Here is a 17,395-nt window from a genome sequence, read left to right as displayed (position 1 = left end):
TTAATTTGCCAAATAGGTGCTCCCTTGAGAGGGAAAATTTAGGGACTTACCATCACTCTAGGAAGCCCATCTACTTATCTCCCCTGCACGCCTGCCTCGCTCCTGCCCCCTGCGGGGAAAACGAGTCCGTTGGGGGAGAGTGGAGTCTAGCGGTTGATGGACACCCGGCCAGGTGCCTCACCGCGGCCCCTCTCAGGCCAGCATCCCCGCCGCGTCTCACAGCCCGAGTACGTTTTGGTCATGGAACCCAGCCTTAGAAAGAGCCCTGGATACCTACACGAAGTGACCTGAACTCTAAGGGACTTTGGGAGAGTGATTTACCGCAAGGAGGAAGCCAAGACACCTTGAAAGTATTTGGTCATAATACTCCCCATTGCCTCAACTCAAAGGTTCTGTTGATCCTAAGATGTGCCGCAGATCTATATAATAACTGCTTTCCAGGGGCAGACACGCAGAAGGGACCCCACCACGTGAAACAGTCGCATCAATGTTCATATACATCCCAGTTGTAGAAATATTCACGGTGAAGCGTCCACAGCTCAAAATCAAAAACGTCTAGCAGCAATAGTCACCAGTCCACCGAAGGGCATTGTGTTCCAAATGGGTGGTTTTCCCTGGCCACTCATTCTTCTGTTATCTAATCATCTCAGAAACCCGAGAACACAGGTGCTATCACAGTAAATTTCCATATGAACAAGCAGGCTCAGACTTGTGCGATTTGCCCAGACTCAGCGAGGGAGTTCTGAGGTTTGCACTCACATCTGCCTGGGCCTTTGGCTGGAACCCTGAGCTGACTTAGGGGTCTTGTCTTCCCTGCTTGGGAGCCCAGTGAGAAAGGCAAGGGCACCCGAGACTAGGGCTTAGGGGTTTGGGGTGCAGGGGCTAAGAGTGGGAGTCCTCACCCCAGACATCTGGAGACTCTTAAAGCAAAGGAACAAGGAAAACTGAAGCTCGAGGTGGCCAGAAATGTGGCCCCAACCAAGGAACACAGAGATAGGAGCCCGACTCTTGGGACCCAGAGTAAATGACAGGATGAAAATACTGGGAGGTGTTGTGGGGAGGGGGAGAGTGGAGTTCTGGTCAAAGACCCTCAACAGCCATGGAAATGTGGAGTCGATTTTTACAGTGGGAGGTGACGTGTGGGGAGCTGGACATTGGGGAACCCGGCAATGACGCGGCTTTCGCTGTTTAGGGAGAGGGGCCAGATTTTCGGCTCTGACCCCTTCTCACGTTCTACTCAGCCTTTCCTATCAGACAAACTCATGCTTCTTCTTCCCATTCTGCAAGACTCTTTGTGCTCCCTTCCTGCTGTGCGGGGAAAATTATTCATGCCAGTAAATGAAAATGTTGCCATCCTTTCCCCATTTTTTTTTTTTTTTTTGAAACAGCCTGTCGCCCAGGCTGAAGTGCAGTGGTGTTATCATAGCTCACTGCAGCCTCAAACTCTTGGCCTCAAGTGATCCTCCTGCATCAGCCTCCCAAAGTGCTGGGATTAGAGGCGTGAGCCACCATGCACTGTCCCTCTCCCCTTTTTTGTTGGTGTTCATTTACTGAGCCCTTACTGAATGCCCATGTGCCAGGTACTAGACTAACTACTTCCCAATTATTGTATTCATTCTTCATAACACGCTTGTGAGATGGGTGTTATCATTCCCCTTTACAGATAAAAAAACTGAGGCTCAGGAGTTCCGTCTGTGCACAAGGTCACTTAGCTTCATATGGCCAGCCCACCTCTCTCTAACTCTGAGCCTGCATTTTCTACTACATGCCGCTCCTTCTCTCTCCACCCTCCCCACCTCATCTCAGTCCACGCGGGGGAGATGATGCCATAAGACAGACATTCTCAGGCCTCTCTGGGGCCCCAAACAACCAAACATAAAACAGACCCTTGCCCAGTTGCAGAATAAGTAAACTTGCAAAGGTGCCTGTCTTACATGTAGCGAGAAAATCTGAGTCATCAAATACCCTTATCACTGATGCAAGGGGAGATAAGGGAAGGTATGTTCTCTTCCAAGGGAGACAGGCACGAAGACAGGCCCCGCGATTAGATAGGAAGGTAGTGGCTCATTGGGTTACAGAGTAATTGCTGTGTTCGCCTGACCTTGATAACTGAGATGTTTCCTTTAGACACTGCCCTACGTGTCGGGCACAGGCCTTAGAGGGTAAGATCTAGAAGGAAGGGATTTCTGTCTCTCCACTGTGGCTTGTGGAAATTTGAACAAAGTAGCAAACAACCTTTTGCAGGTGGGGTGTGCTATGACAGAGAAGCCACTGGAGAGAGACATGTGCTGGGAGACACCCATCCTGAGCCAGCCCCTGTGAAATGCATGTGTCAGGGTTAGCAAAATAGAATAAAATCAGACACCCGAACAGATAGTTACTAATGTTCTCTTACATCTGCTTTCATATTTAATGCTTGTAATGACCCTTCAATGTGGGCATGATTAGCTCTGTTTTGCAAATGTGTGGCTTTGTGGTTGCAAATGTGTAGAAAAAGTCTGGAAGGGCGCGTACGAGATGATGAGCAGCGAGTGTACATCCATGGGGGACAGTCGGATTCCTGATGGAGGAATGTCAAGTTTTGCTTTACATGTTTATTCTTTTAATTTGTATTTAAAAACGGGTATTACTTTTGTAATAATAATAATGAAGAAGGAGGAGGAAGAAGAAGAGGAGATCAAGGAAGGAAGGGGAGGAGGGAAGAGAAGGGGGCTGAAAATTGAGACTCTGAGTTCCGCAAGCTACTCAAGGTCAACCCGTGCCGTGGGGAAGTGGCCTTTAATCGGCCACCCTCCCTCTGGAGCCTTCCTCTTCCTCTTTGGCCATCCTGCCTGGCTCCCGTGGGCGAGTTGAGTGCCGAGAGATAACTAAGAACTCTGCAGCGGTCCACGGGCCCGGCCTGGTCTCCGGGATGTCTGCTCTCTCTCTCCTTCACGCCTGCAAAAATGCCGACCACTTTCAGGGTGTCACTGTAGCTCAGTGGCCCAGGACTCGCAGGCGTGGCATCGAGCTGAGACAGGAAAAGTGGGATGAAGAGCTTGGGGGGAAAAAATTCTTCCAAGCTGTGAAATCGAGTCTCTGGAGTGAAACGGCACAAGTTTCTGGACTGAGAACCGGCTGCAGAGAGAGGGGCGCTTTGTGTCCAACCTGGGTTTAGCTGCCTGCATCTCCTTCCAGCCGAGCGCCCCCCACACTCGCAGCACCCTGGCTCACCCAGAAGCCTGTGGCAAAAGCAACTAAGGACAGACACGAAGCCATTTCCTTAAAAAAAAAATTTAAAAAGAAAAAAATACCACCATGCAAGTTTTGTAAAACGGTGGTGTCCATTTGCCCACTAAATCCTGGACATTGCAAACCGTTCTGGAAAGCTCACATTACCCCCCGAGGGTCACAGAAAAAACTGCTTGACACATGTTCTCCATTTCAAAAAAGAAGTAGGAAAAGGCCAATACCTGCATGCCATTCTTGGGCCAAAAGGTGCAAACTCAAGCTAGTTTGGATGAAAAAAATATAGACAAGAAAAAATGAAGTAGGAGTAGGAGGCTCTTTGGACAGAAGCGTTTTTCCTTTCTCTTGTGTATAAAGCGGCCAAGAACCCAGAGAGAGAGGACTGCGAGGCGGAGAGAGCCTGGCAGTGAGAAGGAACCCAGGAGAAATCCAGGTTAGGGAGACGAGGAGACGCCGCCGGGGGTGGCCGGTGCTCAGAATGTGGGTGTTTGAATTTGGCACATTTTGCAGGGAAAAAAAAAAAAAATTGCAAAAGCAGCCGCAACAGCAGCAGCCCGGGTGGAAGCTCGTGCTCCCGCGAGCAGCAGCGCCAGGGCAGTCAGCTGAAAGCAGCACGGCCCTCTCGCTCCACACCTGCCAGCGGCCAGGCTCTGCCAAGAGCAACTTGGTACCAACTTCAATGATATCGCAATTCAGTATTTAAATAATGCGACAAGACTCCTTTGGCACACGACCAGGGACTGCTCAGGGCAGTAATTTTCCTTTTAGCAGCGGGAGCTGAGAATCTACAATTTCCCAAAGATAATACCACTCCACCCTTCTCTGGAAGAGCCCAGAACGGCAGCAGAGGGAAAGAGAAATTCACGCAGGCGAGGCCACAACAATAGAAGGGCTCTCAGTTCGGGACCAGGGACAATGCGGCATTTTGCTGAATGTCTTGGAGGCAGATACAGGCGCCTTTGTGTCAGCCCACGGGGTGGTGGTGAGATGAACCGCCTCTTTGGGGCAGCAGCCGCCCATCCAGACGCCAGATGTGAGGGCAGTGAATTAGTCGGGGTGGTCACCTAGGCCTGGAGAGCAGGCGTTTGCAGCTGGTCTGGTTCCTGACCGCATTACAGGGAGCCTTCCAGCTCATTTCTCACTCGCTTCCTTTTGTCCAACACAGCCATAGCCAAAAGCATCCCATGAACTTTTTGTTTTCTTTTGCTAATTTAAACTTCTCCGTTAGTTGTGACTCGTGGAGTTTTCCTACCCCACATGCAAAATGAGGCTATTGGGGGCATTTCATGCTCCTGTTCTTGTACTGAGTCAGGGATTGGCCTCACGTGCAAAAAATGGTCGCCGACCCTCATGCAAATGACGCTAAGATTGCCTGTTGGCCGGTTCTATTAAAGGAAGAAAATGGGGTGGGGGGCGGGTAGGGATCCCCACGTTTTATTAATTCCTGATTCTGGGAGTTCATTCTTGATTTGCTATTTATTCATATGTTCTGCTACCTGGCCACTACTTGCCATGCGACAGATAATGCCCTTTAAGCCACAGTGTAAGTTACAGTAATGTCACCAGGCTATTAACCTCTGAATATTTGCATTATTAGTCAATTTCCTAAGTCCTTGGAGTTAAAGCAGCCACTGAGATTTTTTTCTTTCCATTTTGCAAGAGCCAGGAGTGGAGTTGTGTGCATTTCCCACAATATGGAGATACGGCTAAGTTTTCTCAATCTGCTCTTAGAGTTTTGTTAAAGGGGCACCATTCACGTCACATGCTCGGCTGGGAGGGAGCTCTGCTAATGGGCACCTCGTAATTTACAGAAGTTTGAGGCAGGGAGCGCACTTCTAAACGAGCGCCACTTCCGTTCCTTCCGTGGATGGGAACTGGGATATTGTTTCACTGCTCTGGAGTCTGAGTGGAAGCATTTTAGCTTTTGACAGGCATTATGAGTCTCCTTTAAAAATGAAATATTATGTCCAGGTAAAATATTCGTGCTCTATAATGCAAGATGATGCACCAAAATCTAGGGCAAAACAGTTTACATATAAAAAGCAACTTGACTGTGAAAACATAAGTTTTCTTATGAGGTTGAGTTCTCTTTCACTGAGGTTGCTCACTGAGAAGAAAAGAAGTGGGGTTTGAGAAAAGCAGAACTTCTCGGGAGATAAAGATGGTGGGGTAGAAATTGCACACCCGACAAAATGCTAACCTTAAGTGAATCTTCTACAAATAGCCAATAAAGGCAATTATGTAACAAGGCGCTTGTGAGCAGCCGGCCACGAGACATCAACCAAATGAGGCCATTCTCTGAATTAACCAAGAGACTTCCTTCCGCGCACCCTTGCTCCTTCAGCCTCAGTTTCCCCCATCATGGTTTATGGAAAGGCACCCCAGCATCCAGGGCTCGGATCAAATGCTGACTTTGTGCTGCTGAAGCCTTTTGTGCTTATCCGTCTCCTACCTCTCTCTGCACCCAGGGCCGGATCCGAGCCTCACGTCTCTCGCGTCACCCAGGTTGCATTTATTTCACGTTATTGTTCATATTATGTTATTTGCATAAACAATCCATCACCCCAGTAGACCTCGAGCTCCCTGAAGGTGGGACTCCTGTATTCTCTCACCTCCCTGATGCCCACCGCTGGGTGTTAGCAAAGCAGCTTGGACCGTGGATAGATCACAGATTCCAGAGTCAGGAGAACCGTGGCTTCCTGTCTAGATCTGCTACTTCCTAGCTCTGAAACTGGGGGCAAGTTGGTGCCAGGTGTCTCTCTTAAAACTCATAGCATTATTTGGAGGATTAAAGGAGATGCTGGCCAAGGGTAAGCATCTACCAATATACGTTTGCCCAGGGAGCTGTTACTAGGGCTTCAGTATTTTGAGATGTCCACAGAAAAGGTGCTTTTGTGTGAGAGAAAATTCTTATTCAGAATAAATCATACCAATAACAGTTACATTTTATTGAACGTGTTATGATTTCCAGGCTTTCTACTAAGCATTTCAACACCTCATCTCATTGCCTTGTCCCTGTGGCTCCATGAGGCAAATACCCTTTCACCCTCATTTTCCTGATAAGTAAACTGAGGCCCAGAGAGGTTATTTAGCTTACCTGCAGCCACACAAGCTGTTAAGTGATGGAGCCTAACTCCCACCATGCCAGGGCTTTTCTGAAGTCTAAAGGATTTTGTCAGCTAACCCTTTATCTTCCTAAAAGGCTGGGTCCTCATTCAACCAGGGCCTTAGTGGCCGAAGTCCCTGAACTGTGGCCCAGCTGATCTGGTCATTCCAGGTGTCTTAAATGATCAATGTGGACCCTTGTTAGGTCAATTCAGCTGCAGTGATCAGTATTGATCGTCTAGACAGCCCCATCGATTGGGTCAGCCGGGCTGGAGGTCTTCAGGGACACCACAGACGTGACACGGTCTAACCCTTCCCAGTTCTCTGTCAGATATCATCACCACTGCCGTTAAAATAAGGGAAACTGAGGCATGGGCAGGCATTCTCATGGCAGATGGATGGATTTAGAGGACAAGGAGGTAGTTCTGCTTTTGCGAAGTCCAATACAATATTCACTATAGTAAAGGATTAGGGAATCACGGGGTAGGGTGTAGAGGAACTTCTTTCTGGAATGTGTCGGGATCCTTGCAGTGGCTTTCTAGAAAGTTCCCTAGTTTTGATGACTACAAGCCAGGGCCTAATTATTTCATATTCTCTTCATATTTGAGGTCTATGTGAAGACTTCATTCTAGAAAAACAGGTACAGGGAGGCAGGAGATGTCTAATTTAGTCCAACTGGTTATCTTGCACATTAGTCCATTTTGTGGTGAAATCTTGTTTTCTGCTTAAAGGTTTGCTAGATATTATCATTACTACTTTTTTTTATTTTCTTTTTGTAGTAAAGGGTAGCACTGAAGTCTACCATTTTCCAATGTCACTGCCCATCATTTTGGGGGGACGTGATTAAGTGCATGGGGGTCTGTTTCTTCACTTCTGGTTTCCAGCAGGCGCAAGAGCTGCACGCGTCCTGCAATCATGCAGAAAGGTGCTGATGTGTTATTTCCAGCCAGGCTCGAGAGCAGAAGTCCAGCCCATATGCTCATGCTCGGGAACCTGGGCTGCGTCTCCCACTGAAGCCCAGGACTGATCATTTCTGAGACCCCCCAAAGCCCTCCCCTCCACACCGGAGCGGTGGAGAAGTTCACGCCCTGCCAGCTCTGAGGGCTGTGAGTTTAGGGATGGAGCGGGTGACAGGCAGGCCCTGTGGTCGGCTCTTTTGAGGTCAGAGTGACCCAAGCCTCAGCCACAGCACTGTGCACGGTCACCAGGTCCGCCACACACTTTCTGTTTATGATCCACGACAGGTTTTCATCTCAGCATGGATGGGGGAGAGACCCATTTTCTCTCTTGGAGAAACTGGGGGGAAAGGGTCAGGTTTTTAGGATGCATTTTGCAGACAGGCTCTTTGGGCGGCAAGAATGGGACGTGAGTGTATGCAGCAGTCAGGAAACGCTCGTCAACAACACGGAGGGCAGCAGATTGTGTATATGGCGTGCTATCATGTTCCCAGCACGGTCCCGAGCCCTTTTTCATAAAATAGCCAATTTCGTCCCCATAACAACCCTCTAATGTGGCTATTTTTATCATCTGCACTTTACAGATGAGGGACGTTGAGGCACAGAGATGTTAAGTAGCTTGCCCAAGGTCACACAGCCAACAAATGGCACGTAGTCTGCAGCCAGTCGAGAATCCTGCTTTATATCGGATAGTGGATAAAAACGAAAGTGACGGTAATGACGATGACCGCGCTGGCCATCAGGGCAGCAGTTCACATCTATCGAGCACTTACAATGTGACAAGAACTGAGCCAATGCCTTTCCCCTTGGAATCTCCTAGAAACTGGATATGTCTTTCGTTCCCTTCCTCTTCTTTGTCCCACATACTCAATTCATCAGCAAGTCTCATGAAATCTCGTACTATCTTATAAGCCACCTACCTCTCTTCGTCTCTACCAGGAGGCCAAAGGTCGTCCCCTGAATTGGGGTCCTGCCCTGCCGTATGCATCACGATAAACCTACACTAGATCGTACACATTGCGGGCGCCCGATGAACGTGTGTGGAATGAATTAATGAAGTGCCTGGTATCATCATTCATTACAGCCTGTGAGAGTGGTACCGTCGTTGTCTCTGTTTTGCCACGAGAAGCAGAGATTTAGGATGGGAAATGGCTGCACTGATCACACAGGGATTATAGGACCAAGCAGGTAGAGCAGACAGCTGAGACTTTGGGGCAGTCCTGCGTCTGACAGCTGATCTTGTTTAAGGGGAATTTACCACCTTATAAATCCTTGGGTTGCAGAGACCCCTCCCAATACGGAAGCCTGAAAGGCCAATGTTGCCTTTTCCAGCCTCCCTGGGAAGCTAGTGGGCACATGACCTGGTGTCAACCCATCAGATAAGATACAAGAACCCTAGACTTTGAATGTTGCCAGCAAATCCAAGAAGTAGCAAGAGGGACACCCAGACCTCGGGGGGCCGGTGTTGGAGTCCGGGATCCAGGGTCTGTGGTGTCAGGGAAGCAACTGTGTGGCCCTTGTGTCGCAAGGCAGTGCAAAGGCACGGGATTTGAAGCCTGCAGCTACAGAGCTGGTCTGGCCACGTGGTTCTCCCTCTGCCCTGCTTCCCTGTTTCCTGAGCCTCACTCTCAGCTTTCCTGGGAGTCCCCCATTACCCTTTCGGTAAGTTCCTCTCTCTGCATAAATCTTCCAGAGCCGGTTTCTCTTGCTGGTACCCAGAACTAATTACAGCTCAAATTCAAAGTCATGTCTTATCCACAGAGCCCAGAATCGTATCCAATTCCTCTATCGTCTCTCGGGTGCACCAGGAGGGTCTGCCTCCCCCAATCCCAATGCAGCGCCTCCCAGTAACCGCTGGGGGCTTCACGACCTCCTTTCCAGTCCGCTTTGCGGACCCTCTGCCGTGGGCCACAGAGAACACCAGGGGCGTCTCTGAGGAGGGTTCCACCCCTCAGTCACACTCCCCCACAAGCCCTAGGAAGCAAAAGCATCCAGAACTTTGCTCCCGTCTGTTCCAGTGGCAGATCGAGGATGGAAGTAGGTCGCAGCTGGAGCTGCAAGACCTCACCTCTGCATTCTCGGCGCCCCTTGGCGGAGCGCAAGCGGATCCCCGACGTGCTCCGTGACTGAGCGATTGCAGCTCTGCCGCCCGGTCCTGGTGGGAGCTGTCAGGGGCTTATTCATGGCCGAGTCCGCGTAATAGAAATAGTTCACCTGGCCTGGCTGACTCTCCCTCCCCCTGCCATGCTCCCTGGGACCAGCTCCCGGCCTGTTGCCGTGACCTTGTTTCTCTGGACGTTCTAATACAAGCCGAAATGGATATTAGCTGTAATTACTCATTCCACACGATTCTGTGGGCCGCTCTTTGTACCGGAGTTGAGAACCTTCATTGTCCACGTTGCTTAAATTACTGAACATTGTACCATCCATTCTGAATTAGTGCTCATTAATGAGCTGGTGGTTCTCGAAACTCCCTATTTATTATGCAGAGGCCAAGTATAATCCAAGCAGCTGCATTGCAACACCACTCATGTGACTTTTGATCTGTCATGGAAAGAAATGGGGGGGAGGGGAAGCCCACAACCCACATTTATTAACTTTTTTGTTTTCCTGGTCATTGGTGTGAGGGGCACAGAAATAATCATTCAGTCCTTTTTGGTTCCCAGCTTACAAATGGCACCTTTGCTCCGAAACAAGATATATATGATTGAGAGGAAGGTGTCTTTTTTTTTTTTTTTAAGAGTCTGGTTTTCTTGCTTGATGTTTCAGAATTTCATCACTGTTTTTCATAATCCTAATGCAGAAAACACCTCTGTTTTCCTTGCTCTCACTGACTTCTCTTTTGTTCCCTTTGTCTCCACCTTAATAGAATCAAAAAGGCTAGTCCTGATAGTTAGACTGGACTGGAAAAAAAAAGGCAAAACAAAATAAGAATTAATGGTAAAACAAGTCATTCATTCAAATGGTCACATGCCGAAAGAGAAGTCAGAATTAGATTTTTTTTAAAAAAAAGGATCTAGAAGGAGCAGATTAAAAACCAAAGAGTCGACACTTCCTTTTCTGCATATTATCACACAGTAATACTATACGGTATCGCCTGGTGTCCAAGCGGTATAACTGCGCAGCCTTAGCCCATGTTACGGTATCAGCATTTCTCATTGGAGGGTCTGCTCGCCTGGAAAGAGGGAGGGAGCGATGCTTCCCGGGCTGACATTGATGTCTCTGCAAGGACATTCTGCCAGGGTGCGACAGGTCACAACCAAATGGATTGCTCCCCAGTGGGCTGGACTCCAGTCACATTGTCAGGTAAACACAGAAATATTCTGTCTTCGCCTGCCAAGCCTTGTCAAGGATCTGTATTTGTTATTGCATCTTGGGTCCCACAAGGTTCCCACCCATATTTCTTTATAGAGGAAATGCAAACCATATGCTTTTGCCTTATTTCCACTGAATGCATCCAAACGCTGTTTGGGACCAGACATATTCTTTTGCAATGAGTCTTTTGAGCGGAGTGCATCAGCCTTTAATCCACTTTTCTTTCCCCCACATTTGCCGTGACTTAAGTGGATTTGACTTTCTGGTATAAATACAGGAGTCTTTGATAGATCCTAAACATGAAATGGGTTCTGATGGTCCCAATTTGTTTGTTTGTTTTTTCTTTTTTTTTAAGTAAACATTGACTTGTAGCAGCAGAAAAATAACATTAGGGTCTGATAAGCAATTATAGCACTTTTTTCTATGGGTGTGCCTCAGAATCCTTCTCAACACAGTGCTCCTAAAGTCCGTATGAATGAATAGGCATCATTATTTGCCATGCCAGTGATAGATACATTTTTAAAGCCATTAGTAAGTATTGGGTTTGGCCAATATCCTTTGGAGTAGGGCATATTTCTCCAGGCACTAGAAGCCCTGAGAAACAAAAGCACCAGACAGCTCCCAAATTAAAAGGCAAGTTAGAGTCCAGCCCCAGCAGGGAGCATTCTTAAAGAGTTGCTGCCTGGGTAATGCTGAGAGCCCTGCGCTTCCCAAATTGCACACTCTTGGAAGAAGTAGGCAGTGCCTTTAACTTCCCGCTGTAAATCCCACGCCGGGCTCCGAAGCTATCTTAAGCCCCTCTATTTATCCGCCTGGTGAGGCACAACACTTACTTATTAAAAACATATCTATCATGGTTAATGACTTGATTTTTTTCCCTTTAATACAGTACAATGACAGGTGTGAAGAGAAGATGAGAGTCAGATGCTTCTGCAATATGCTTCTAGCTCTAAGATGTCTAGAACGTCAGCCTTCCTCCATGGTGCTGGGAGGGGGGACGCCTCCCACTCCTTTGCTCCCAACACGCGCACACGCACACACGCACACACACACACACACACACAGATTACACGCTTGTGTTGGATGGAAAATCGTGCCATTTGCAGTTTCAGATAAAAGCATGTTTGAGTGCATATGGAAAGTACCATTAGGAGCAACTCCGGAGTGCCGAGTAAAATGGGTCATTAGGCTTTTGTTTGTTGGAGAGTGTCTCCCATCTGACAGTGCCGAATGGTACCACTTTTAGCAGCTTATGTTCCCAGTTACATTAAACAGACAAACAGATTGACTATTTTGCATTTCTCATTTGACAACAGCTTGTCTTCATTTGCCGCACACTGGTGGCAACGCTGAAAGCATGGTGGATTACTGTAGCCAAGGTCCTGGTTTTGAATAACAGCAGATGCCAACATTTAACTTCAAAATCAATCAATTCTTTTTCCTGAGTATGGATAAAAGGTCTACTAGAGCGCCTGCAGGGGGATTTCTGCTGTTTACAGCTGAAAACATAGAAGCCACATTCATTACCAAACTTTCTGCAAGAGATAACAAATGTGGGTAGTTTTACGGAGGGAGGTATTTGGACGACACGTTCTCATGGAAGGGGGGCCGGTAGTGCTGTCTGCCGCCGGGCCACTTGATATCAAGGTGTAGTCTTCGGAACTCCATTTGATTAAGGCGCCGGCCAGAACCATTGATCTGATTCTGGCACAAGGTATTAATATGCAGTGACAGAAAAGAGAGTCCTTTTCACATTGACCACTTTTCTCAGTAGCCTGTGGCCGGTGGGTTAATTAAAAGCTTTCTCCAAGAGGGAGACAGTCCAAGAGGCCATTGCTCACTAGACATTAGAGAGCCAACAGCCGGGTTTAAAGTCGACCAGGACGCAATCCAGTATCTTTGCGTCTCACCGGGCCCAGCTGCCGAGGCTCTTCCAGAATGGAGTTGGGAGTCGTTCCAGGCGGTGGGCGTGCCAGGCATTCACGTGGCTATCGGAGACGGGATCCCAGCCCTCGCCTGGCACCGTCACTGTGACACGAGGGATGTAGGTGAGATGGGCCTTCGGGGGAAGTCTTTCCGGCTGTCTCAGGTCAGCTCCGAGGCAGTACCTGTTCCGTGAGGGGCAGTGACCTTGGCGGTTAGCGCTGTAGGGCTTCGGCGTAGGACAGACCGTCGCTCAGTTCCCAACACTGTCCTTAAAAGGCTGTGAGACCTTGCGAAAGTAACCTGACTTCTCTGAGTGACTTTCCTCACCTACGACATAGGGATGATAGTATAGTTTCCATTTCACTGGGTTATGGTGGAGATTAAATAAGATCAAGCGTGTAAAGCCGGTAGCATCATACCCGGAACACAGTATGTACTCAGAGATGGCTGTGTGTGCGTGCAGAAATCTATACACATTTTATTTTATACATATCATATGTATGTGCTTTATATACATATACAACATATGTAATAAAATGTGTTGTATGTGCATGTGTGTGTGTCTCTATACACATACGTATAATATGTATAATAAAATGCATATAAAGTGAATAAATGGAGATGTATAAAATTAAAATAGATGCATAATAACTATCTATGTAAATACACATGAAACATCCTAATGGAGCCTGGTCCCTGTGGCTGCCCAAGAGGCCGGAACAGTATAGTTTCTCCTCTGCCTCTTCCAGCTCCGTCCTCTGAAGATTCATTCCCACAAAAATGTACTTCCTTAAACTTCATAACAACAGCAACTGCTAATGGAGCTCCCATTTCATGCCATCGAAGATGACTTTTGTATCTCCTCCCCTCTCCTTTCTTTTCTTCTGCTCTTCGTGTGTGGATCAAAAACAAACCCAAACACAAGCATTTTGATTCTTATCAAAACTTACAGTAGACTCTTTATGTTTTAAAGTAAACTTTTATTGATGTGTAATACAATAGACTTTTCAATAATCTCTTAAAAACAAACAAGTCATTGCTCACATCTCCCCTCCCTGTCCCAAAAAAAGGGAGGGGGATTGGGAATTGGGTTTTTTCTTGTTGTTCTAGCTGAGTTTTTTTGTGTGTTGTGTTTTCATCATTTTTAGGAACTCGAAACAATCCTAGTATAATCTTGAGATTTGAGATGTGACTCTTTAAGACTTAAGTCATCAACACACTAATAGCAGTCAATAAATATTGTCTGTTTTTAATATTTCATTCCATACACCTTAGGAACAACCATTAGCCATGACGTTTAATACAATACGAATAACAATTAGCATTTATTAATAGTTGAACCTCCCATGACCAAACATTTTTAGAGTATGTGTTTCAAGCCATGAGCTATCCTGAGTGCTGAGGAAGAGGAGGCAGGTGGGATCACACATAAGTCATAGTTCCTGCCCCGGATGACACCGATGCTCTCAAGGAAGAGACAGACAATCCAGGCCCAGTAGGTAATGGTCAGAAAACCCTGGCTCCCAGGGGTTAGAATTTTTAGGGTGAAAGAGCTGGCTCTGGGCCAGATTGGTTTTAGCATAAAACAAAAGGATAAAGCCTTTTAAAAGTCATATTCAGCATAACAAAGAAGAGAGAAGATAAGACAGAAAGCAAGCAAGTTTGGCCACGTGATCAGAAGGCTCTGGCATCCGTGTGGAGCATTGCAGAAGAACAACCAAGGTCAAGGAGCCTGTGGGTTGCCCTGTCCTGCGCAGGACCCTGGCCTCAAAGTGGCATCTCCCAGGGCCTCACCTTTTAAGTCTGAAATGCTCAGGGCAACAAAAAACTTGTTGAAGGGTGGAAGCAGACACACAGGAGATAACTGAAAACATACCGGTTAATCAAGTTTCCCTCTCCTCTGAGACCCCTCTTCCTGGGTCACCCCCTTCTCCCTGCTCTGTGTCCCCAGCCTGGCATTTAGGACCTTTTGTTGTCTTAATAGAGACAGAAACCTACTTAGGGCCTGGAGTTTGCTGTTTCAATTCAACAGTGGAAGAGTTTTTTTTTTTTTGTCTTTTTCTTTTTCTTTGTTTGTTTTTCTTTTCCTTTTTCTTTTCCTGAGCCAGGCGGACAATGCATCTGCAGAGCAGAAGCTGTGTGCTGGTGCTCCTGGGATCCTGAACAAAACCCTCATTAATGGGAGGTGGGATTTCCTGGTCACAGCTTTTAGCCAAAGGGCAAAGGTCGCCCATTAACCAGCATCCAGTCTAAACAGGGCTGTGTAAAATGACAGGGAGGGGAGGAGAGAGAAAAAGGAGAAAAAAGTCAAATATTTGCTCGTCATTCTCAAGTTAGCAGAAGGACTCGGACTCATTGCGGTTGGTTAGGGCCACGGGCTGCCCCAGGAAGGACGTCCTGGAAGGGGCCGCTGCTGTCACTGTGCAAGGGGCCAGCGTTAGTGGGCAGGGCCTGGGGGCTTGGGGGCTCGGCCTACCGCACCATTCCCCCCAACACACCTGCCTTCCCACCCCTGGCCCTGGCCCCTCTCTGACTGTAGCTGAGACAGAGCAGGAATTGCTGGGTGATGGGACAGTTTCCATTTGATCCCTGGTGTAAAGGCCCTTGGGGGCTCCCCCTTGAAGCCCCCCAAAGCTCACATAGCCCTGCCAGGTGTGTGCACCAGTGTTCATCACACCCCCTCCGCCCTGTCTTTACCCAAGTCCAGCCCCACAACCTCCCTCTCCCTGTATCACGCCCAGCTCTGTTCAACCTCACGGCCTTGGCGCTTCCTCTCTCCCTGGATGGGAGAGCTCTCGCAGGGGTTGGTGTCCTGGCTCTGCTTGGCGACTGCTGCCCCTAACCTGGGTGGGAGAGAGGGTCAGTCATCGGCACCCTTCAAACTTTAGCCGGGGATCACCCTCCTCTTACCCTCCCCGGTTGGAGCTAGCTGTCAAAGGAAATACTTGGTTCTCATATTCCTCATTTTGCCCAAGGGAGCTTGCAGAGTCTGCATTCCAGCATTAGACGTATATAACTCCCGTGGAAGAAAATGCTAGACTACTTGGGCCTTGCAAATAGAAGCTACCTCTGTAAAACTTAGGATACAGAGGAGTAGAGCATACATGCCTACTTTCCCCAGAACCAAGGAGAGTGGTGGGTTGGGCCCAAGAGGGCTGCTCCTTTCCCCAAATTTATCAACCAGAGATGCCATTTCTCCTTTCTTGGTGACAAAAGTCTCCATGGGCAGAGAGAGACTGGAATGTAATGCAAATACAGGCCCGAACCGCTTTGATTAGTGTGCCCCCTTGCAGGGTACCTAGCCCTTGGTTTAATGCTCTGCTGCCATTGTCTTGAAATTCTTACTAGTTTGCAACAAGAGGCCATGCAGTTTCATTCTGCACCACACCCTGCAAATTATTTAGGTGGCCATGACCCCAGCCACACAGTAGAATCATCTGTGAAGGTTTTTAAAAACTATTAACTGCTGGGCTCTGTCCCAAGAAGTTGGGATTTAATCGGGTGGGGCTCTCCAGGTGACGTGGCGTGCAGCTCTACGAAAGAACTCTGTGGAGGACAGGAAATCAGAGGGTGAGGAATGCGTGTTTTCCCCAACATTCCTCCAAAAAGAGAAGCCACGGGCACACAACCCTGAATTTCTGTCAAACTCAGTTTGTACCTGTGATAGCACTGAAACCACTTCATGGTAATCAGAATGTGAAGGATGATGATGATGATATGCACTGAGTTCCCACTCTGGACCTGGCACTGCTGTAAGTGCTTTTCTGCAGGATTGCATTGGAGCCTCAACAAACTCTCTAAGAGGAGCACATTGTCGTCCCTATTGGCTCCGAGGTTCCGAGCCATTCAGCAGTTTGCCCAAAGAACCACAGCTACCCAGTGTGGTGAACTTGGGGTTCTACTTCCTCGTTCACTGTCTGACTTTCTTTCTGACTCTCTTGCCCTCCAAGGCATGAGCCGTGCCTTCGTCATCCCTGTCTTCCCACCGCCACACCCCGCACACGAGCAGGTATTCAGCCAGTGCCAAATCAATTCTTCAATGACAGCTTTTGCCACTGCGTCGCTATTTCCTTTGGATGGAAAATTTTGCATTGTGTTGAGTGCTACCACGAGTAATTGCCAAGAAAGGCCTCACCCATGTATCTTTCCGTGTTGTCTTCCCCGGGTCCCTTCGGTTCCCTATGCTGTGATGATGGCAGCGATGGAGCAGGACTTTGTGACACGAATGCTGGCACGATCCAGTCCACATCCCCACTGGTATTATCCCGGAAAAGCGAAGTGACTGTTAAAAGCAAAGCCCTGCACCAGACAGGGAGGCTGTCACCACACAGCAGCAAAGACACCGTGCAAAGTGCACGTTCCCTGCCACCGAGGAGCTGCTCTGTCCCGCAGAGGCTTTTGCTTTTGCCAAAGAAGCAAAGTTGCGTGCCCGCCCAGAGGAGAGGCCACCACCCCTGGGGCATTGAGAGCAGATGAACTACAAGCTCAGAAAAACACAGGAGGAAAAACGGAGCCTTCTCAGTGGCCTTGACCTGCAAGAGGAAACGCTAAGGTGGACCCGGACAGCGTGTTTCCCGTTGATCCGAGTGTTTGCTGGGTAGGGCCAACCCTGGGGCCTGAGGTTTCTGCTTCCCTTAACCCTGGAGCAGGTGAGGAACCAGACCAAGGCCTTAATGGGGTCTTCAAGATTCGGGGAAGTGAAAAAAAAAAATGGTCTTCAAAACAGGATAAATATACTGTAACTGGGAATCTGTAGAAATGCCCGTTTATAGAGCTGATTTTTCAATAGATTAATCCCTTCAACCTGTACCAGACTTTCCAGCTTTCACCACCTTGAAAGAAGGTGAGACTCTTGTCTTCCTGAT

The sequence above is a fragment of the Propithecus coquereli genome, unplaced genomic scaffold (genome assembly GCF_000956105.1).
Source record: "Propithecus coquereli isolate 6110/MARCELLA unplaced genomic scaffold, Pcoq_1.0 Scaffold165, whole genome shotgun sequence".
Lineage (NCBI taxonomy): Eukaryota > Metazoa > Chordata > Mammalia > Primates > Indriidae > Propithecus > Propithecus coquereli.
The sequence above is the reverse complement of the archived record's forward strand: the minus strand, read 5'-3'. Positions refer to the sequence as shown.